Source organism: Somniosus microcephalus, unplaced genomic scaffold, assembly GCF_052327205.1.
Source record: "Somniosus microcephalus isolate GS21.2 unplaced genomic scaffold, FLI_Smic_1.0 scaffold84, whole genome shotgun sequence".
NCBI classification, from domain to species: Eukaryota; Metazoa; Chordata; class Chondrichthyes; order Squaliformes; family Somniosidae; genus Somniosus; species Somniosus microcephalus.
In genome coordinates this window covers 124809-148627 of record NW_028225271.1, presented here as the reverse complement: position 1 = coordinate 148627, position 23819 = coordinate 124809, and positions in this window count along the sequence as shown.

The window sequence follows — 23819 nt, the reverse complement described above, 5'->3', positions numbered from 1 at the left end:
ATGTTTCCACTTGTGGGGAAGAGCATAACTAGAGGCCTCAATATAAGATAGTCACCAAGAAATCCAATAGGGAATTCAGAAGAAACTTCTTTACCCAGAGAGTGGTGAGAATGTGGAACTCGCTGCCACAGGGAGTGGTTGAAGCGAATAGTATCGATGCATTTAAGGGGAGGCTAGACAAGCATATGAGGGAGAAGGGAATCGAGGGTTATGCTGATAGATTTAGATGAGGAAAGACGGGAGGAGGCTCGAGTGGAGCATAAACACCGGCATGGACTGGTTGAGCCGAATGGCCTGTTTCTGTGCCGTATATCCGATGTAATCCTATGTCAAGTATCCCAGCTGGCTTAGCTCCAGGCACTTTAGCTCAGTGGGCAGCACTCTCACCTCTGAGTCAGAAGGTCGTGGGTTCAAGTCCCAGTCCAGAGACTTGAGCATAAAAATCTACGCTGACACTCCAGTACTGAGAGAGTGCTGCGCTGTCAGAGGTGCCGTCTTTCGGATGAGATGTTAAACCGAGGCCCCCGTCTGCTCTTTCAGGTGGATGTAAAAGATCCCATGGCACTACATTGAAGAAGAGCAGGGGAGTTCTCCCCGGTGTCCTGGGGCCAATATTTATCCCTCAATCAACATCACTGAAATAGATTATCTGGTCATTGTCACATTGCTGTTTGTGGGAGCTTGCTGTGCACCAATTGGCTGCCACGTTTCCTACATTACAACAGTGACTACACTTCAGAAGTACTTCATTGGCTGTAAAGCGCTCTGGGACATCCTGAGGTTGTGAAAGGCGCTATATAAATGCAAGTCTTTCTTTCTCAGCAAGAGGGCGAGTGTCAGTGGTTGGAGGGAGGAGCTCAGTGTTGTCACTGGGTGGACACAGACAGATTGAAGCTAAAAGACAGAGAATGCTGAAGTTTGGAATGATAACACCCAAAGTCAGGAGATGAGCCCTTTGCCTAGATAAGGGAGGTGGTTGCTAAGAGACCCACAGACCTGATAACACTGCAAACTGCTCAGGCAGCAGACTTGTTGCAACATGTGAGGTCACGAGTGAGTTGGTGCCCAGACAACAGAGCCTTGGGCATTCCTGAGAGAGACAAACTGGTTCTGTAACCGGGAGAACAGGTTGAGGGATTCACTCTACGTGGGACGGCCCGTCTGAGGTGTTAACACAGAGTCAGCTTGGGAATGGGATGATCAATGAATCATAGAATCATAGAAATTTACAGCACAGAAGGAGGCCATTCGGCCCATCTTGTCCGTGCCGGCCGACAAAGAGCTATCCTCCCTAATCCCACTTTCCAGCACTTGGTCCGTAGCCTTGTAGGTTACGGCACTTCAAGTGCATATCCAAGTACTTTTTAAATGTGATGAGGGTTTCTGCCTCTACCACCCTTTCAGGCAGTGAGTTCCAGACCCCCACCACCCTCTGGGTGAAAGAATTTCTCCTCAATTCCCCTCTAAACTTCTGACCAATTACTTTAAATCTATGCCCTCTGGTTATTGACCTCTCTGCTAAGGGAAATACGTCCTTCCTATCCACTCTATCTAGGCCCCACATCATTTTATACACCTCATTTAGGTCTCCCCTCAGCCTCCTCTGTTCCAAAGAAAACAACCCCAGCCTATCCAATCTTTCCTCATAGCTAAAATTCCCCAGCCCAGGCAACATCCTCGTAAATCTCCTCTGCACCCCCTCTAGTGCAATCACATCCTTCCTGTAATGTGGTGACCAGAACTGCACGCAGTGTTCTAGCTGTGACCTAACTAGTGTTTTATACAGTTCAAGCATAACCTCCCTGCTCTTATATTCTATGCCTCGGCTAATAAAGGCAAGTATCCCGTGTGCCTTCTTAACCACCTTATCTACCTGTCCTGCTACCTTCAGGGATCTGTGGACATGCACTCCAAGGTCCCTCTGATCCTCTGCACTTCTCAGTGTCCTACCATTTATAGTCTATTCCCTTGCCTTGTTAGCCCTCCCCAAATGCATTACCTCACACTTCTCCAGATTGAATTCCATTTGCCACTGTTCTGCCCACCTGACCAGTCCATTGATATCTTCCTGCAGTCTGCAGCTTTCTTCTTCATTATCAACCACACGGCCAACTTTTGCATCATCTGCAAACTTCTTAATCATACTTCCTACATTCAAGTCCAAATCATTGATTTATACCACAGAAAGCAAAGGACCCAGTACTGAGCCCTGCGGAACCCCACTGGAAACAGCCTTCCAGTCACACAAACCCCCTTCGACCTTTACCCTTTGTTTCCTGCCTCTGAGCCAATTTTGGATCCAACTTGTCCCTTTGTCTTGGATCCCACGGGCTTTTACTTTCGTGACCAGTCTGTCATGTGGGACCTTATCAAAAGCCTTGCTAAAATCCATATAGACTACATCAAACACACTACCCTCATCGACCCTCCTTCTTACCTCCTCAAAAATGCAACCAGGTTAGTCAGACACAACCTTCCCTTAACAAATCTATGCTGACTGTCCCTGATTAATCTGCATCTTTCTAAATGAAGATTTATCCTGTCCCTCAGAATTTTTCCCAATAATTTTCCCACCACCGAGGTTAGGCTGACTGGCCTGTAATTACTCAGTCTATCCCTTTCTCCCTTTTTAATCAACGGTACCCCGTTAGCAGTCCTCCAGTCCTCCGGCACCACCCCTGTAGCCAGAGAGGATTGGAAAATGATGGTCAGAGCCTCTGCTATTTCCTCTCTTACTTCTCTTAACAGTCTGGGATACATTTCATCCGGGCCTGGGGATTTATCCACTTTCAAAGATGCTAAACCCCTTAATACTTCCTCTTACACTATGTTTATTTCATCTAATATTTCACAGTCCTCCCTGATTGCGATGTCTGCATCATCCCTCTCTTTTGTGAAAACAGATGTAAAGTATTCATTAATATATATATGATGTGAGGTTAGTGTGCCCTTACCCCTGTTTATTATTCAATCAGTAACTGTCCCTTTGCCAGGCCCACTGCCTGTGGCCCCTCTCCCAGATTCCAGCCCCAGCTCTGTGCTGCTTGCGGCCCCTCTCCCAGATTCCAGCCCCAGCTCTGTGCTGACTGAGCTGCTCTCACCTGGGGACAGCACGTCACAATCGGCCCCAGTGCACCTGAGCTGGAGAGGAGGTCCCGCCCCCTTGCCGTGCCGCCATTGGTTGGAGGACCCGCCGCCAGTCAGCTCCGCCCGCGCTCTTCCTTTTGGTCAGAGCTCCCGTCAGTCACAGGCCCCGCGATCACGTGCTGTGGTTCACTCCGCCCCCTTGCAAAACTCACTTTCCCTCATTGATTGCGGCTCTTCACCAACACCGTCTTTACAAAGAAAGCCCCGTGCGGCAGCCTGGTGCTCAGGGGCCCAGCGCGCAGGCGCGGGGGAGGATGATTGACAGGGGCCCAGGGTGTGTGCTGAGCATGCGCGGTGCGGGCCGGGCACCTGTGGAGCAGGAGAGGGCGGGGCCATGGGACGCATGCGCGGTGTCAGACACAACTCAGCGGCTGGAGCTGATGAGAGACACAAGAACATAAGGCGTAGGAGCAGGAGTAGGTCATTTGGCCCCTCGAGCCTGCTCCGCCATTCAATAAAATCATGGCTGATCTGATCTTGGCCTCAACTCCACTTCCCTGCCCGCTCCCCATAACCCTTGACTCCCTTATCGTTCAAAAATCTGTCTATCTCCACCTTAAACACACTCAATGACCCAGCCTCCACAGCTCTCTGGGGAAGAGAATTCCAAAGGTCAGAGGCTGGGTATCCTGTGGCAAGTGTCTCACCTCCTGACTCCCCAAAGCCTTTCCACCATTTACAAGGCACAAGTCAGGAGTGCGATGGAATACTCTCCACTTGCCTGGATGAGTGCAGCTCCAACAACACTCAAGAAGCTCGACACCATCCAGGACAAAGCAGCCCGCTTGATTGGCACCCCATCCACCACCTTAAACATTCACCCCATCCACCACCTTAAATAGTGACTCGCTGCACCACCAGTGCACTGTGGCTGCAGTGTGTTCCATCTACAAGATGCACTGCAGCAACTCACCAATACTTCTTCAGCAGCACCTCCCAAACCCACTTGGCTCCTGCAGAGATACCTGTACATCGAGAATCCTCCTCGATGGTGTGCGCTGGCGACGTATTTCTTCTGTCAGCTGCATGGCCTCAATTACGACACGCAGCTCCTGTTTGTGGAATTGGGTGGTACACATGCCTACCTGCGGGAGCTGCCTGTCTTCTACCAGGAACTGCTATGGGTCTGGAACAGCGTCGCCTCCAGGCGGAGTTCTCCCCCATCAGGAGTGGCGGTTCTCCTTCGGGAGCCGCTGCTCAGGAATCCGCACCTCCGTGACTGCTGGATCGGGTGGCTGGCGGAGAGCAGGGCTGTGCCTGGCAAGGTGACTAGAATCAGGGACCTGCTATGTGGTGGAGGAGTGGGCTGGATGGTGCCAGAAGAGCTGGCACAGCGCCTGTCCTTGGCCAACGTCTGGCGCACGGCCAAAGCCATCGAGTTGCTGAAAGCGGCAGTGGGCCCCGACTCCACTAGGTGTATCGAGGAGGCTCAAGCACATGGGGTGATCCCGTCCGAACTGACCCCCGTTCGGACAGAATTCCTCATTGGCGCACGACCCTGAAACCCCTCTCAGGAAATGGCGCCTCACAACTTGAGCCGCCTCGGGGAAATGTCCTCCGTGCCCTTGAGCTCTGCATGGAGGGGTTTCCTGTACGGGCTGCTGCTGCACACTCTCCACTTTGCCATCATCGTCTGCCATCCGTACATGCCTTGGCGTGCCATCTTGCCATCTGGTGGAGGCAGAGGTCCCCAATGGAGGGCTCTCTATGCGGGAGTCCTCCCTTGTTCTATTGGGGACTTGGCCTGGAGGGTGTTGCACGGAGCCGTCCCTTGCAATAAAATGTTAAGTAGGTTCACAGACTCCCAGGCCGCCTGCCTTTTCTGCAGCCTAGAGGAGTCCATGTTCCATGTTTATGTGGAATGTGAGAGGTTGCAGCCCCTGTTCCATTTTTTGAAGGGGCTGCTCCTCGATTTTTGGTTGCAATTCAGTCCCACGCTCCTGATCTATGGCCACCCGGTGCGAAGGGGAGCAGGCAGATCGGAGGACCTCCTTGTAGGACTGCTCCTGAGCCTGGCCAAAATGGCAATAAACAGGTCCAGGCAGCGGGCAGTCGAGGGGGTCGTTCGGCCCGATTGCCTGCCTCTCTTCCGCGGCCATGTTCATGCCCGGATGGCCCTGGAGATGGAGCACGCGGTGTCTGCCGGCACACTTGAGACCTTCCGAGACCGGTGGGTGCCGCGAGGACTGGAGTGCATTGTCACCCCGGCTGGGGTGAATTTAATTTAATTTGATAAGTTTCAAAAATGAATTTAAGTTTTTAAGTTTCATTACAGTCCACTTGTTCGGCCGGGAGAGCGAGAGGCTCCGCTCGGCGATGCAGAGAGCCCTGCAGATGGAGAAGAATGTCAACCAGAGTCTGCTGGATCTGCACAAACTCTCCACTGGGAGCACCGACCCTCAACTGTGTGAATTCCTGGAGACCCATTATCCAGATGAACAAGTGAAGATGACCAAGAAGCTTGTAGAGACTGGGACCCCTGCCTTGTAGGCATGAGGGCTTGTGACTTTGTACAAAGAGCTGAGACCTGAGCTCTGTAAATGTCATTCACTGTCAATAAAATGTTCAATTTTATATTAAATAATCTTTTTAAAAAAAATTTTAAAGACAAATTTCCTCCAGTTTCACAGACAGCCTTTGTCACTGCAATAATTTCTTAAATGTTTAATCATTAAATCAAAAGCATCAAAAAGGAAGAGAGTAGCAAAAGTAAAGAAAGACTTGCATTTCTATAGCGCCATTCACGACCACTGGACGTCTCAAAGCACTTTACTTTTTGAAGTGTAGTCACTGTTGTAATGTGGGAAGTGCAGCAGCCAATTTTCACTCAGCAAGCTCCCACAAACAGCAATGTGATAATGACCAGATAATCGGTTTTTGTTATGTTGGTTGCAGGATAAATATTGGCCAGGACAACGGGGATAACTCCCCTGCTCCTCTTCAAAATACTGCCATGGGATCTTTTACATCCACCCGAGAGAGCAGACGGGGCCTCGGTTTAACGTCTCATCCGAAAGACGGCCCCTCCGACAGTGCCGCACTCCCTCAGCACTGCACTGGAGTGTCAGCCTAGCTTTATGTGCTCGAGTCTCTGGAGTGGGACTTGAACCCACCACCCTTTGACCCAGAGGCGAGTGAGCTGCCCACTGAGCCACAGCTGACAACGTTGGTCCCTTAGCGGTAGACAGGAGAAATTATTATGGGGAATAAGGAAATAGCAGAAACGTTAAAACAAATATTTTGTATCTGTCTTCACAGTAGAAGACACAAAAGCGTACCAAAGATGGTGGGGAACTGAGGGTTTAATGAGGGTGAGGAACTTAATGTAAAGTACTAGAGAAACTAATGGGACTAAAAGCCGACAAATCCCCTGGACCTGACGGCCTACATCCTAGGGTTCTAAAAGAGGTGGCTGAAGAGATAGTGGATGCATTGGTTTTGATCTTCCAAAATTCCCGAGGTTCTAGAACGGTCCCAGCGGATTGGAAGGTCGCAAATGTAACACCGCTATTCAAGGAAGGAGGGAGAGAAAAAACAGGAAACGACAGGCCAGTTAGCCTGACATCAGTCGTTGGGAAAATGCTGGAATCCATTGTTACGGAAGTTGTATCAGGGCACTTAGAAAATCGTAACATGGGTAGGCAGAGTCAACATGGTTTTATGGAAGGGAAATCGTGTTTGACAAATTTATTAGAGTTATCTGAGGATGTAACTAGCAGGGTAGATAAAGGGGAACCAGTGGATGTAGTATATTTAGATTTCCAAAGGGCATTCGACAAGGTGCCACATAAAAGATTATTACACAAGGTTAGGGCTGACGGGGTTGGGGGTAATATAGTAACATGGATAGAGGATTGGTTAACAGACAGAAAACAGAGAGTAGGGATAAACGGATCTTTTTCAGGTTGGCAGGCTGTAACTAGTGGGGTGCCACAAGGATCAGTGTTGGGGCCTCAGCTATTTACAATCTATATTAATGACCCAGATGAAGGGACCGAGTGTCATGTATCCAAGTTTGCTGATGATACAAAGCTAGGTGGGACAGTAAGCTGTGAGGAGAACACAGAGAGTCTGCAAGGGGATATAGATAGACTGAGTGAGTGGGCAGTAAGGTGGCAGATGGAGTATAATGTGGGGAAATGTGAGGTTATTCACTTTGGTAGGAAGAATAGAAAAACAGAATATATTTTAAATGGTGAGAAACTTTCAAATGTTGGTGTTCAGAGAGATTTGGGTGTCCTCGTGCAAGAAACACAGAAAGCTAGCCTGCAGGTACAGCAAGTAATAAGGAAGGCAAATGGCATGTTGGCCTTTATTGCAAGGGGGTTGGAGTATAAGAGTAAGGAAGTCTTGCTCCAATTGTACAGGGCCTTGGTGAGACCACACCTGGAGTACTGTGCACAGTTTTGGTCTCCTTATCTAAGGAAGGATATACTTGCCTTGGAGGCGGTGCAACGAAGGTTCACTAGATTGATTCCTGGGATGAGAGGGCTGTCCGATGATGAGAGATTGTGTAGAATGGGCCGATACTCTCTGGAGTTTAGAAGAATGAGAGGTGATTGATATGCCTATCAATTAGTCCAATAAAAGGCGACGAGTTAAGAACGTAACTGAAGGTTTTTATTGGCTAAATAACAGAGCCCACCCTCGTGGGTGATCCGATCCAACAGGGAGGAATACTAGCCAGTCAGCTACCTTTATACCTGGGCAGGTAATGGGCGGAGTCGGAGGTGGTCAGCCCAGGTATAACAGTGCGACAAGAGGCGACCTCGTGTAGTGATGTGACAGTGAGAACAGTGAGAACAATATACAGTGATAACTATAACAGTGGTTTACCACATTCACCCCTTGTTTAGATTAGAGTCCGGCGGGGTGAAGTGTATTACCAGCTCTGGTATGTCAGTCTGTCCGGAGGCTTCGTTAGCCTCTCCGATCGTCGCAGCGGCGGTGTTACATTATCCGGTGTTAAAGCTGGTGTCTGCGTAGTCGGCAAAGGCTCGTGGGGTTCCGGCATGCCGTCTACCTCGGCTGGACTCGGGGGGTTGGGAGGGGGGGGTGAGGGTGCGAGGTCTCGTAAGGAGACAGTGTCCTCCCGTCCGTCTGGGTAAGCCACATAGGCGTACTGGGGGTTGGCGTGCAGGAGGTTCACCTTCTCGACCAGGGGGTCCGTTTTATGGGCCCTCACGTGCTTTCGCAGCAAGACGGGTCCCGGAGAGGTCAGCCAGGTTGGTAGGGTGGTTCCCGTAGTCGACTTCCTGGGGAAGACAAACATTCGGGCATGGGGGGTGGTGTTAATGGCAGTGCAAAGTAGTGACCGGATGGAGTGCAGCGCAATCGGGAGGACCTCTTGCCAGCGGGAGGTTGGGAGGCCCTTAGACTTTAAGGCTAAGAGGGTGGCCTTCCATACCGTCGCGTTCTCTCTTTCCACCTGGCCGTTCCCTCGGGGGTTGTAGCTGGTGGTCCTGCTTGCTGCAATACCCCTCTCCAATAGGAACTGACGGAGTTCCTCGCTCATGAAGGAGGCGCCCCGGTCACTATGTATATAGTTCGGGAACCCGAACAAGGCGAAGAGTTTGTTCAGGCATTTAATGACCGTGTTACTGGTCATGTCTGGGCAGGGGAAGGCAAAGGGGAAACGGGAGTACTCATCAACGATGTTGAGGAAGTACACATTACGGTCGGATGACGGTAGGGGCCCCTTGAAGTCGATGCTCAGACGCTCGAAGGGGCGGGTGGCCTTGATCAGGCTTGCTCTGTCCGGCTTATAGAAGTGCGGTTTGCACTCAGCACAGATCTGGCAGTTCCTGGTCATGGTCCTGACCTCCTCGATGGAGTATGGCAGGTTGCGGGCCTTAATGAAATGGTAGAGTCTGGTGACTCCGGGGTGGCAGAGGTCATTGTGGAGGGTCTGAAGTCTATCACTTTGCGCGCTGGCGCATGTAATGCGTGAAAGAGCATCAGGGGGGTCGTTCAGTTTACCGGGCCGGTACAAGATCTCATAATCATAGGTGGAAAGCTCGATTCTCCACCTCAAGATTTTGTCGTTCTTGATCTTGCCCCTCAGCTTGTTATTAAACATGAAGGCAACCGAGCGTTGGTCGGTGAGGAGGGTAAATCGTTTGCCTGCCAAGTAGTGCCTCCAGCGCCGTACTGCCTCCACAATTGCCTGGGCTTCCTTCTCGACCGACGAGTGTCGGGTCTCGGGGCCCTGTAGGAAGAAGGCTACCGGCCTACCCTCCTGGTTAAGGGTAGCGGCTAGGGCGAAGTCGGATGCATCGCTCTCCACTTGGAAGGGGATTGACTCATCCACTGCGTGCATTGTGGCCTTGGCTATGTCTCCCTTAATGAGGGAGAAGGCCGCGCACGCCTCTTCCGTGAGGGGGAAGGATGTGGTTTTCAGGAGGGGTCTGGCTTTGTCCGCATAATTGGGTACCCATTGGGCATAGTAGGCGAAAAGCCCCAGGGTTCTCCTAAGTGCTTTTGGACAGTGGGGGAGGGGTAGCTCCATGAGGGGGCGCATTCTTTCGGGGTCGGGGCCGATGACTCCGTTCTCTACTACACAGCCAAGGATGGCAAGGCGCGCTGTGTTAAACACGCATTTCTCCTTATTGTAGGTGAGGTTCAGCCGTTGGGCCGTACGGAGGAATTTCTCCAGATTCACGTCGTGGTCCTGCCGGTCGCGGCCGCAGATGGTGACGTTATCTAGGTAGGGGAATGTGGCCTGCAGTCCGTTCTGGTCAACCATCCGGTCCATCTCCCTTTGGAAGACCGAGACCCCGTTGGTGACACCGAAGGGGACCCTAAGGAAGTGGTATAGGCGCCCATTCGCCTCGAAGGCGGTGTACTGGCGGTCCTCGGGGTGGATAGGGAGTTGGTGGTAGGCCGACTTAAGGTCGATGGTCGAGAATACGCGGTATTGTGCAATCTGATTGACCATGTCAGATATGCGGGGAAGGGGGTATGCGTCCAGCTGGGTGTATCTGTTTATGGTCTGGCTGTAGTCGATGACCAGGCGATTTTTATCGCCGGTCTTAACGACCACGACCTGGGCACGCCAGGGGCTGTTGCTCCCCTCGATGATGCCCTCCTTCAGGAGACGCTGCACCTCAGAGCTAATGAAAGCTCTGTCCCCAGCGCTGTACCGCCTGCTCTTGGTAGCGACGGGTTTGCAGTCGGGGGTGAGGTTAGCGAACAGGGAAGGTGGCGGCACCTTGAGGGTGGATAGGCTGCAGGTGTTACGCGGTGGGCGGTTTAACCTTCGCTGGTTGTCGACTGTGAGTGGGGGGAGGGGTCCACCGTATGCTAGGGTTACACTTTGGAGGTGGGATTGGAAGTCCAGCCCTAGTAGGACGGCAGCGCAGAGCTGGGGGAGGACGAGGAGTTTAAAGTTTTTATACTCTGTACCCTTAACCGACAAGGTCACAGCACAGTAGCCGCTAATGTCCGTGGCGTGGGACCTCGATGCCATCGAGATTCGGTTGCGCGTTGGCAGGACAGGGAGGGAGTAGTGGCTCACCGTGTCTGGGTGGATGAAGCTCTCCGTGCTTCCGCTGTCGAACAGGCAGGTCGTGGCGTGGCCGTTTACTTTGATGTCCATCATCGACTTGGACAGGTGGTGTGGGCGGGCTTGATCCAGAGTGACGGAGGCTAGCGTGTAGGTAAGCGAGTCGTTGTCGTCTGCGGGCGAGGCGGTCGTCGGGTCCGGGGGCCCGGTGGCAGTCGGGCGTGGTGTGTAAAATGGCGTCTCCCACGAGGTAGGACAAAATGGCGGAGAAGATGGCTGCCCCCATAACTCACATGAGGCACTATTGGGGTCGGTTGCCTTGATCAAAGATGGCCGCCCCCATGACTCACGTGTGGGGATACTGGCCTCAGTTGCCGTGAAAGAAGATGGCCGCCCCCACAGTTCGCATGAGGCACTGCTGGCCTCTGAAGATCCGCTCCTGCAGGCCTTAGAGAAATGGCCTTTCTTCCTGCAGGTTGTGCAGGTAGAGTTCCTGGCTGGGCAGCGCGACCTCGGGTGCTTCTCCTGGCCGCAAAAGAAGCAGCCGGCGGCCCGATCGCGGGTGCCCGATGTCGGAGCCGGTACCGGGGGTGGCGGGCCCGGTCGGGTCCGGGACGCCGACGCTGAGGTAGGTCCCGGGGGCGGCGCTGCGAAGGGTATTGCGGTAGGGGTCGGGCCCGAGTCCCAGGGTCGCGAGCAGTACCTGGAAAACGCCTCCTGGTCCTGATGGGCCACCTCCAGGGAGAGAGCGAGGGCTTCAGCTTTGTCCAGGTCGAGGTCTTTAGCTTCAAGCAGTCTTTGCCGTGAGTAGTCGGACCGTAGGCCTTTCACAAAAGCATCGCGGATATTATCTTCCGTATTTTCAACAGCCGTCACCGCTTTAAAGTCACAGTTCCTGCCGAGTGCTCTTAGCGCCCGTAAAAATTCAGCTACAGACTCTCCTGGCTGTTGCGGGCGGGATCTTAGGAGGTGCCTGGTGTACATGTAATTTACCGGGCTGCGGTACTGCTGTTTCAGTAGGTTGATAGCGGCCTCGTACGTAGTCGTGTCCTGTATGAGTGCGTATACTCTCGGGCTCGCTTGGGCGTTCAGAAGTCTTAGTTTGGATCTCTGCGGGGCGCCGGATTCTTCCAGGTAGGATTCGAAGCAGTCCAGCCAGTGTTTGAAGTTGAGGGCTGCGTTTGGTGCCTGTGGGTTTAGATCCAGGTATGGTGGTTTCAAGGCTTGCAGCCAAGCCGGCTGGTGTGGCCCGTTGTCTGGAGGCTGCTGTTGCTGTGCTGCTGGGTGAGCTCCTTGCTGTTGCTGTTCATTATCAGACATCTTTAAAATTTAGCCAATAAAATTGATATGCCTATCAATTAGTCCAATAAAAGGCGACGAGTTAAGAACGTAACTGAAGGTTTTTATTGGCTAAATAACAGAGCCCACCCTCGTGGGTGATCCGATCCAACAGGGAGGAATACTAGCCAGTCAGCTACCTTTATACCTGGGCAGGTAATGGGCGGAGTCGGAGGTGGTCAGCCCAGGTATAACAGTGCGACAAGAGGCGACCTCGTGTAGTGATGTGACAGTGAGAACAGTGAGAACAATATACAGTGATAACTATAACAGTGGTTTACCACAGTGATCTCATTGAAACATACAAGATTCTGAAGGGGATTGACAGGGTAGATGCTGAGAGGTTGTTTCCCCTGGCTGGAGAGTCTAGAACTAGGGGGCATAGTCTCAGGATAAGGGGTCGGCCATTTAAGACCGAGATGAGGAGGAATTTCTTCACTCAGAGGGTTGTGAATCTTTGGAATTCTCTACCCCAGGGGGCTGTGAATGCTGAGTCTTTGAGTATATTCAAGGCTGAGATCGATAGATTGTTGGACTCTCGGGGAATCAAGGGATATGGGGATCGGGCGGGAAAGTGGAGTTGAGGTCGATGATCAGCCATGATCTTATTGAATGGCGGAGCAGGCTCGAGGGGCCGTATGGCCCACTCCTGCTCCTATTTCTTATGTTCTTATGGACTTTCAAAAGGCATTTGATAAAGTACCACACAAGAGACCTACTTGGAGAATAGAAGCACATGGTATTAAAGGGCTGATGGTAATTTGGGTATATAATTGGCTGAGGGATAGGAGACAGTGAGCAGTGCTGAGGGATGTTTTTCTGACTGGAGGGAAGTATGCAGTGGGTTCCCCAGGGGTCGGGATTAGGACCATTGCTTTTCTTGTTATATATAACTGACCTGGACTTGGGTATAGGTGAACAAGTTTGAAGTTTACAGATGATACAAAACTTGGCAACGTAGTAAATAGTGAGCATAGTAGTAGCAGACTTCAGGAGGACAGAGACAGACTGTGAAATGAGCAGACACAAGGCAGATGAAATTAAATGAGGATAAGTGTGAAGTGATGCACTTTGGGAGAAACAACAGGGAGAGGCCGTATAATCTAACTGGGACTATTTTGAGGGGGTGCAAGAGCAGAGGGACCTGGGGGTCCATATTCACAAATCTTTGAAAGTGCCACGGCAAGTTGGTGAGGCGGTTCAGAAAGTGTGTGGGATACTTGGCTTTGTAAATAGGGCCATTGAATACAAAAACAAGGAAGTTACACTAAACCTTTACAAAACACTAGTTAGGCCTCGGCTGGAGTATTGTGTACAGTTCTGGGCACCACACATTAGGAAGGATGTCAAGGCCTTGGACAGAGGAGGTTGACCAGGATGGTACCAGGGATGAGGGACTTCAGTTATGTGGAGAGATTGGAGAAGCTGGGGTTGTTCTCCTTGGAGCAGAAGGTTAAGAGGAGACCTAATAGAGGTGTTCAAAATTACGAGGGGTTTTGATCGAGCATCATAGGAACAAACTGTTCACTCTGGCAAGTGGGTCGGTAACCAGAGGTCTCAGATTTAAAATAGTTGCAAAAAGAACTAGAGGGGAATGAGGAGAATTGTTTTCACACAGAGGGTCGTTCAGATCTGGAACGCACCATCTGAAAGGATGCTGGAATCAGGTTGCACAGGAACTTTCAAACAGTGATTGGACATGTCCTTGAAGAGGACTAGTTTGCAGAGTTCTGGGGATAAAGCTAGGGTTTGGGACTAAATTGGACAGCTCTTTCAAAGAGCCGGCACAGACAGGATGGGCCGAATCACCTCCTCCTGTGCTGTTAGATTCGATGATCAGTGTGAACACGCTGGTGTCTCTTAAGGCTCGTAGAGCTTTTAAAGCTCTTCCCACAGTCAGAACATTTAAAGGGTCTCTCGTCAGTGTGAACTCGCTGGTGTGCCAGCAGGTTGGATGACTGAGTGAATCCCTTCCCACACACGGAGCAGGTGAATGGTCTCTCTCCAGTGTGTAGGTGTTGGTGTCTCTTCAGCTCCCTGGAGCTTTTAAAGATCTTCCCACAGTCAGAACATTTAAAGGGTCTCTCATCAGTGTGAGCTCGCTGGTGTTGCTTCAGATCCCCGGAGCTTTTAAAGCTCTTCCCACAGTCAGAACATTTAAACGGCCTCTCATCAGTGTGAGCTCGCTGGTGTTGCTTCAGATACTGGGGGCTTTTAAAGCTCTTCCCACAGTTAGGACACTGAAATGGTCTCTCATCTTTGTGAACAAACTGGTGTTCCTTCAGTTCCCTGGCACTTTTAAAGCTCTTCCCACAGTCAGAGCATTGACATGGTCTCTCATCTTTGTGAACAAACTGGTGTTCCTTCAGTTCCCCGGGGCTTTTAAAGCTCTTCCCACAGTCAGAACACTGAAATGGTCTCTCATCTTTGTGAACAAACTGGTGTCTCTTCAGTTCCCCGGGGCTTTTAAAGCTCTTCCCACAGTCAGAACATTGAAATGGTCTCTCATCAGTGTGAACAAGCTGGTGTTCCTTCAGCTCCCCGGAGCTTTTAAAGCTCTTCCCACAGTCAGAACATTGAAATGGTCTCTCATCAGTGTGAACAAGCTGGTGTCTCTTCAGCTCCCCGGGGCTTTTAAAGCTCTTCCCACAGTCAGAACACTGAAATGGTCTCTCCCCAGTGTGAACTCGCTGGTGTATTTGCAGGTGGGATGAACAAACAAATCCCTTTCCACACACGGAGCAGGTGAACGGACTGTCCCTGGTGCTACTGCGCCGTTGAACTTCCAACATAGACGGGGAACTGAATCCCTTCCCACCGTCCCCACCTTTACCCGGTTTCTCCCCGGTGTGATGGTGTATGTGTCTCGCCAGGTCAGGCGATCGGCTGAATCCGAGTCCACACACCGAACACATGTGCGGTTTGTCATCGCTGCGATCACTGCTTTCTCCTTCCATGTGCAAAGGCCGATGATATTCAGGTCCTGATGAATCCAGCGACCCTGTCAGATGTTGACGTGATGTTTGGTCTGAGCTTCCCGCCTGTAACTGCTCCACTTCTATAACCCTGTAAATTGAGATCAGAAAAGGATCAGAGGCAAACTGTTGTTTAATTTTCCCCTTTCCGAACCTAGGGGCAGTGAAGCTGATTTTCAGGCTCCAGCTGCTGCACAGGTTGGTTGAAAGGATCAGCAGTAATGGCGGCTGCAATACCCACAAGCCCCGGCACTGCAGAATGCGCTCTGTTGACTCTGAGTCCCGTGCATGTGCTCATGGCCCCCACACTCTCCCTCCTGCTCCATAATCGCCCGTCCCGATCGGTCCACAACGCGCATGCTCAGCGCACAAAACCCCGCGGTTGGAACATCGGGCGCGCATGTGGAGCCGCAACATCTGGTACGCGTGAGCGGCTCAGGTGGGGGCGAGTCGGTGTTTCGCCTCAGCCGCCAGGGAGGTGCGCATGCGCAGGACGACCCAACATTCCTCCTGTCAGCAATCACTCCCTCGTTTCTTTAATAAAAACAGAAAATGCTGGAAATACTCAGCAGGTCAGGCAGCATCTGTGGAGAGAGAAACAGAGTTAACGTTTCAGGTCAATGACCTTTCGTCAGAACTGCTTGTTCTTTAGTGTCAGCCAGTGACTCAGTGGGTCGCACTCTCGCCTCTGAGGCACAAAGTTGTGGGTTCAAGTCCCACTCCAGAAACTTGAACATTGAATGGCGGAGCAGGCTCGAGGGGCCAAATGGCCTACTCCTGCTCCTATCGTCTATGTTTCTATGTAAGTTTAGGGACCCTCCATGTTGACTTTATCCGATCCGGTCACTTTTTTCCAAGTGCTCTGCTATTACATCCTTTATAATGGACTCTAGCATTTTCCCCACTACCGATGTCAGGCTTACCGGTCTGTAATTCCCTGTTTTCTCTCTACCACCCTTTTTGAATAGTGGGGTAACATTAGCTACCCTCCAATCCATGGGTACTGTTCCAGAGTCTATCAAATTTTGGAAGAGGACCAGCAATGCATCTACTATTTCTAGGGCCACTTCCTTAAGTACCCTAGGATGTAGATTATCAGGCCCTGGGGATTTATCAGCCTTCAATCCCATCAATTTCCCGAACACCATTTCCCTACAAATACTGATTTCATTCAGTTCCTCCCTTTCATTAGACCCTATGTTCCCCGACATCTCTGGAAGGTTATTTGTGTCCTCCTTTGTGAAGACAGAACTAAAGTATGTATTTAGGACCAATGCAAGATAGATTAAGGCGATAATTAGTACAACTAAATCAGGAGGTACAAGCACTAAATAAAGTAGTAAGGAACCAACAACAGATTAAAGATCTAGAAAGGCAGAATGCTGGACTTAAACCAGACGAGTTGCCCAGAATAGGTCAACAAGTAATGACGCAAGTTATCGGAAGAAAGGGAATGGGGCCCGTTGGATGGGGCCATGTACTGTATTAATGACAAGTGATACGTGTGTTTGTCTACAGGAACCGATGGGTATGCGATGGAAGCAATGGACCCAGGTGAAACCATTTAACACTAAAGACCCCCATTCTACCCTCTCCTCTAGGGGAAAGAGCTCGGAAGACGACCAGACCTCTGTTTAAATTACAGATAAACATGGATCCAGTCGACCCTTTATATCAGAGGGTCCGTCTCGGGGAGAAGAAGCTCTCCCAGTTTACCCTTACGCCCGAGAACTCATTTTTAACGTGGAAGCAAGTCATCCTCGGTTCCAAAGGACTGCCTAAGAAGAAAGAAGAAGATATAATTGGAGTAAGACTTCTTTACTCCTGTACTCAAATCCTCTTGTAATGAAGGCCAGCATACCATTTGCCTTCTTAACTGCCTTTCACAACCACCGGGCGTCCCAAAGCACTTTACAGCCAATGAAGTACTTTTGAAGTGTAGTCACTGTTGTAATGTGGGAAATGCGGCAGCCAATTTGCGCACAGCAAGCTCCCACAAACAGCAATGTGATAATGACCAGATAATCTGTTTTTTCATCATGTTGATTGAGGAATAAATATTGGGCTCAAAACACCGGGGATAACTTCTTCGAAATAGCACCATGGGATCTTTTACATCCACCTGAGGGGGCAGACGGGGGCCTCGGTTTAACATCTCATCCGTAGGACGGCACCTCTGACAGTGCGGCTCTTCCGCAGCACTGCCCCTCTGACAGTGCGGCTCTCCCGCAGCACTGCCCCTCTGACAGTGCGGCGCTCCTTCATTACTGCCCCTCCAACAGTGCGGCACTCCCGCAGCACTGTCCCTCCGACAGTGCGGCGCTCCCTCAGTACTGCCCCTCCGACAGTGCGGCGCTCCCTCAGTACTGCCCCTCCGACAGTGCACATCTCCCTCAGCACTGCCCCTCCGACAGTGCGGCGCTCCCTCAGTACTGCCCCTCCGACAGTGCGGCGCTCCCTCAGTAATGCCCCTCCGATGGAGCAGCGCTCCCTCAGCACCGCCCCTCCGACAGTGCAGCGCTCCCTCAGTACTGCCCCTCCGACAGTGCGGCACTCCCTCAGTACTGCCCCTCCGACAGTGCGGCGCTCCCTCAGTACTGCCCCTCCGACAGTGCGGCGCTCCCTCAGTACTGCCTCGCCGACAGTGCAGTGCTCCCTCAGTACTGCCCCTCCGACAGTGCACATCTCCCTCAGTACTGACCCTCCAACAGTGCGGCGCTCCCTCAGTACTGCCCCTCCGACAGTGCGGCGCTCCCTCGGTACTGCCCCTCCGACAGTGCGGCGCTCCCTCGGTACTGCCCCTCCGACAGTGCGGCGCTCCCTCGGTACTGCCCCTCCGAAAGTGCGGCGCTCCCTCAGCACTGCCCCTCCGACAGTGCGGCGCTCCCTCAGTACTGCCTCTCCGACAGTGCAGCGCTCCCTCAGTACTGCCCCTCCGACAGTGCAGCGCTCCCTCAGTACTGCCCCTCCGACAGTGCGGCGCTCCCTCAGTACTGACCCTCCGAAAGTGCGGCGCTCCCTCAGTACTCCCCCTCCGACAGTGCGGCACTCCCTCAGTACTGCTCCGCCGACAGTGCAGCGCTCCCTCAGTACTGCCCCGCCGACAGTGCGGCGCTCCCTCAGTACTGCCCCGCCGAGAGTGCAGTGCTCCCTCTGCACTGGCACTCCCACAGTGCAGCACTCCCTCAGTACTGCCCCTCCGACAGTACACATCTCCCTCAGTACTGACCCTCCGACAGTGCGGCGCTCCCTCAGTACTGCTCCTCCGACAGTGCGGCGCTCCCTCAGTACTGCCCCTCCGACAGTGCAACGCTCCCTCAGTACTGTCGCTCCGACAGTACGGCGCTCCCTCAGCACTGCCCCTCCGACAGTGCGGCGCTCCCTCAGTACTGCCCCTCCGACAGTGCGGCGCTCCCTCAGTACTGCCCCTCCGACAGTGCAGCGCTCCCTCAGCACTGCCCCTCCGACAGAGCGGTGCTCCCTCAGCACTGCCCCTCCGACAGTGCGGCGCTCCCTCAGTACTGCCCCTCCGACAGTGCGGCGCTCCCTCAGTACTGCCCCTCCGACGGTGCGGCGCTCCCTCAGTACTGCCCCTCCGACAGTGCGGCGCTCCCTCAGTACTGCCCCTCCGACAGTGCGGCGCTCCCTCAGTACTGCCCCTCCGACAGTGCGGCGCTCCCTCAGTACTGCCCCTCCGACAGTGCGGCGCTCCCTCAGTATTCACCCTCCGACAGTGCAGCGCTCCCTCAGCACTGCCCCTCCGACAGTGCGGCGCTCCCTCTGTACTGACCCTCCGGCAGTGCAGCGCTCCCTCAGTACTGACCCTCCGACAGTGCAGCGCTCCCTCAGCACTGCCCCTCTGACAGTGCGGCGCTCCCTCAGTACTGCCCCTCCGACAGTGCGGCGCTCCCTCAGCACTGCCCCTCCGACAGTACGGCGCTCCCTCAGTACTGACCCTCCGACAGTACGGCGCTCCCTCAGTATTCCCCCTCCGACAGTGCAGCGCTCCCTCAGCACTGCCCCTCCGACAGTGCGGCACTCCCTCAGTACTGCCCCTCCAACAGTGTGCTGCTCCATCAGTATTCCCCCTCCGACAGTGCGGCTCTCCCTCAGTACTGCCCCTCCGACAGTGCGGCACTCCCTCAGCACTGCCCCGCCGACAGTGCAGCGCTCCCTCAGCACTGCCCCTCCGACAGTGCAGCGCTCCCTCGGTACTGCCGCCCCGACAGTGCGGTGCTCCCTCAGCACTGCCCTCCGACAGTGCGGCGCTCCCTCAGTACTGCCCCTCCGACGGTGCAGCGCTCCCTCAGTACTGCCCCTCCGACAGTGCGGCGCTCCCTCAGTACTGACCCTCCGAAAGTGCGGCGCTCCCTCAGTACTCCCCCTCCGACAGTGCGGCACTCCCTCAGTACTGCTCCGCCGACAGTGCAGCGCTCCCTCAGTACTGCCCCGCCGACAGTGCGGCGCTCCCTCAGTACTGCCCCGCCGAGAGTGCAGTGCTCCCTCTGCACTGGCACTCCCACAGTGCAGCACTCCCTCAGTACTGCCCCTCCGACAGTACACATCTCCCTCAGTACTGACCCTCCGACAGTGCGGCGCTCCCTCAGTACTGCTCCTCCGACAGTGCGGCGCTCCCTCAGTACTGCCCCTCCGACAGTGCAACGCTCCCTCAGTACTGTCGCTCCGACAGTACGGCGCTCCCTCAGCACTGCCCCTCCGACAGTGCGGCGCTCCCTCAGTACTGCCCCTCCGACAGTGCGGCGCTCCCTCAGTACTGCCCCTCCGACAGTGCAGCGCTCCCTCAGCACTGCCCCTCCGACAGAGCGGCGCTCCCTCAGCACTGCCCCTCCGACAGTGCGGCGCTCCCTCAGTACTGCCCCTCCGACAGTGCGGCGCTCCCTCAGTACTGCCCCTCCGACGGTGCGGCGCTCCCTCAGTACTGCCCCTCCGACAGTGCGGCGCTCCCTCAGTACTGCCCCTCCGACAGTGCGGCGCTCCCTCAGTACTGCCCCTCCGACAGTGCGGCGCTCCCTCAGTACTGCCCCTCCGACAGTGCGGCGCTCCCTCAGTATTCACCCTCCGACAGTGCAGCGCTCCCTCAGCACTGCCCCTCCGACAGTGCGGCGCTCCCTCTGTACTGACCCTCCGGCAGTGCAGCGCTCCCTCAGTACTGACCCTCCGACAGTGCAGCGCTCCCTCAGCACTGCCCCTCTGACAGTGCGGCGCTCCCTCAGTACTGCCCCTCCGACAGTGCGGCGCTCCCTCAGCACTGCCCCTCCGACAGTACGGCGCTCCCTCAGTACTGACCCTCCGACAGTACGGCGCTCCCTCAGTATTCCCCCTCCGACAGTGCAGCGCTCCCTCAGCACTGCCCCTCCGACAGTGCGGCACTCCCTCAGTACTGCCCCTCCAACAGTGTGCTGCTCCATCAGTATTCCCCCTCCGACAGTGCGGCTCTCCCTCAGTACTGCCCCTCCGACAGTGCGGCACTCCCTCAGCACTGCCCCGCCGACAGTGCAGCGCTCCCTCAGCACTGCCCCTCCGACAGTGCAGCGCTCCCTCGGTACTGCCGCCCCGACAGTGCGGTGCTCCCTCAGCACTGCCCTCCGACAGTGCGGCGCTCCCTCAGTACTGCCCCTCCGACGGTGCAGCGCTCCCTCAGTACTGCCCCTCCGACAGTGCGGCGCTCCCTCAGTACTGCCCCTCCGACAGTGCAGCGCTCCCTCAGGAGTCCCCCTCCGACAGTACGGCGCTCCCTCAGTATTCCCCCTCCGACAGTGCAGCGCTCCCTCAGCACTGCCCCTCCGACAGAGCGGCGCTCCCTCAGCAGTGCCCCTCCGACAGTGCGGAGCTCCCTCAGTACTGCTCCTCCGACAGTGCGGCGCTCCCTCAGTACTGCCCCTCCGACGGTGCAGCGCTCCCTCAGTACTGCCCCTCCGAAAGTGCGGCGCTCCATCAGTACTGCCCCTCCGACAGTGCAGCGCTCCCTCAGTACTGCCCCTCCGACAGTGCGGCACTCCCTCAGTACTGCCCCTCCAACAGTGCGGCGCTCCCTCAGTATTCCCCCTCCAACAGTGCAGTGCTCCCTCAGTACTGCCCCTCCGACAGAGCGGCGCTCCCTCAGCACTGCCCCTCCGACAGTGCGGCACTCCCTCAGTACTGCCCCTCCGACAGTGCGGCGCTCCCTCAGTACTGCCCCTCCCACAGTGCGGTGCTCCCTCAGTACTGCCCCTCTGACAGTGCGGCGTTCCCTCAGTACTGCCCCTCCGACAGTGCGGCACTCCCTCAGTACTGCCCCTCCGACAGTGCGGCGCTCCCTTAGTACTGCCTCTCCGACAGTGCGGCGCTCCCTCAGTACTGCCCCTCCGACAGTGCGGCGCTCCCTCAGTACTGCCCCTCCGACAGTTCAGTGCTCCCTCAGTACTGCCCCTCCGACAGTGCAGCGCTCCCTCAGTACCGCCCCTCCGACAGTGCGGCGCTCCCTCAGTACTGCCCCTCTGACAGTGCGGCGCTCCCACTGCCCCTCCGACACTGCGGCGCTCCCTCAGTACTGCCCCTCCGACAGTGCTGCACTCCCTCAGCACTGCCCCGCCGACAGTGCAGCGCTCCCTCAGCACTGCCCCTCCGACAGTGCAGCGCTCCCTCGGTACTGCCGCCCCGACTGTGCGGTGCTCCCTCAGCACTGCCCTCCGACAGTGCGGCGCTCCCTCAGTACTGCCCCTCCGACAGTGCGGCACTCCCTCAGTACTGCCCCTCCGACAGTGTGCTGCTCCCTCAGTACTCCCCCTCCGACAGTGCGGCACTCCCTCAGTACTGCTCCGCCGACAGTGCAGCGCTCCCTCAGCACTGCCCCTCCGACAGTGCAGCGCTCCCTCGGTACTGCCGCCCCGACAGTGCGGTGCTCCCTCAGCACTGCCCCTCCGACAGTGCGGCGCTCCCTCTGTACTGACCCTCCGGCAGTGCAGCGCTCCCTCAGTACTGACCCTCCGACAGTGCAGCGCTCCCTCAGCACTGCCGCTCCAACAGTGCGGCACTCCCTCAGCACTGCCTCTCCGACAGTGCGGCACTCCCTCAGTACTGCCCCTCCGACAGTGCGGCGCTCCCTCAGTACTGCCACTCCGACAGTGCAGCGCCCCCTCAGTACCGCCCCTCCTACAGTGCGGCGCTCCCTCAGTACCGCCCCTCCGACAGTGCGGAGCTCCCTCAGTACTGCCCCTCCGACAGTGCGGCGCTCCCTCAGCACTGCCCCTCCGACAGTGCGGCGCTCCCACTGCCCCTCCGACACTGCGGCGCTCCCTCAGTACTGCCCCTCCGACAGTGCTGCGCTCCCTCAGCACTGCCCCTCCGACAGTGCGGCGCTCCCTCAGCACCGCACTGGAGTGTCAGCCTCGCTTTATATGCTCAAGTCCCTGGAGCGGGACTTGAACCCACAACCTTCTGACTCTGCTATCCACTGAGCCACAGCTGACTCCAGCCTTTTACACAGTTTCATCATAACTTCCTTGCTTTTGCACTCTACGCCTCTCCTAAAGCAGGGGAGTTATGATGAATTGTTAAACAGTTTTTTTTGCAGAGTGACCCAGGCTGTCTGTTGGAAACAATTGTGCATTTGAAAGCAGCTTGTGTTGTGAAGCTTGTGCCCCTTTGCCAGGCCCGCTGCCTGCGGCCCCTCTCCCAGATTCCAGCCCCAGCTCTGTGCTGACTGAGCTGCTCTCACCTGGGGACAGCGCGTCACAATCGGCCGCAGCGCACCTGAGCTGGAGAGGAGGCCCCGCCCCCTTGCCGCGCCGCCATTGGTTGGAGGACCAGGCCGCCCAGTTCAGTCCTCCCAGTTCAGCCCTCTTCCTATTGGTCAGAGCTCCCGTCAGTCACAGGCCCGGGCCGGCCTCCAGCCACCTGACAGGCCTCTTCCTATGAAGACGTCACAATCGGGCCCCAGCCTCAGCGCCGGGGGAGGAAGGTCCCGCCCCCTTGCCGCGCCGCCATTGGTTGGCGGACCAGGCCGCCCAGTTCAGTCCTTCCAGCTGAACCCTCTTCCTATTGGTCAGCGCTCCCGTCAGTCAGAATCACATTGCTCCGGCTCACTCCGCCACCCCGCGCAACTCAATCCGCTCCGTTCGATGTCCGCGGAGGTCCCGCCCGCCCGACTCTCAAGTTTGGTTTTTCTCGTATTTTACTTTATAATCTCGCTCTCCGCTACCCCCTGACCTCGATTTAAATCGATTCCCCAACACTTTACCCCGGCCGCTGATTCCGCCTCTTCGCCGAACCCGGCCTTCCGTCTGCTGCTAGGAGGCCCTGGTCCCACCCCTTCCTGCACCTCATTGGCTGACACCGCTGTCAATCGACACCACGAGGGGGAAGGGAGGGTGATTGACAGGTGGCGATTGATAGAAGCGCCTGCCCGCGCTGTGATTGGTGCAGGGGAAGGCAAGTGGGCGTGTCCGGCCCCACGTGGGGAGTCAAAGGCTGGCTGGAGCGCATGCGCAACCCGCCTCGCACCGTTGGGCAGCTTTTCAAATATTTTTTTTTGCGAAACAAATTGAAAACACTCATTAATTCCCCGAACCTCCTCCCCTCTAAAGTGCGATTATTATTATTATTGCTTTTCCTCATTTGTGTGGGGTGTCTTTTTTTTACCTTGCGGTGGCGTGCGCCGATCCAACCGACCCCTGGGCGTTGCGTGCTGGCGTCAGCGCGTAATCGGAGGGAGGGGTGATTGACGCGAGGCGCCCGCCAATCAGGAGCGCGGAAAACGCTGGGAGGACCGGGTGGGCTGACGGTCCTCCAACCAATGGCGGCGCGGGAGGGAGGGGGACCGGGACCTCGGTGGGCTGCGGGCCGCTTTCCTGCTT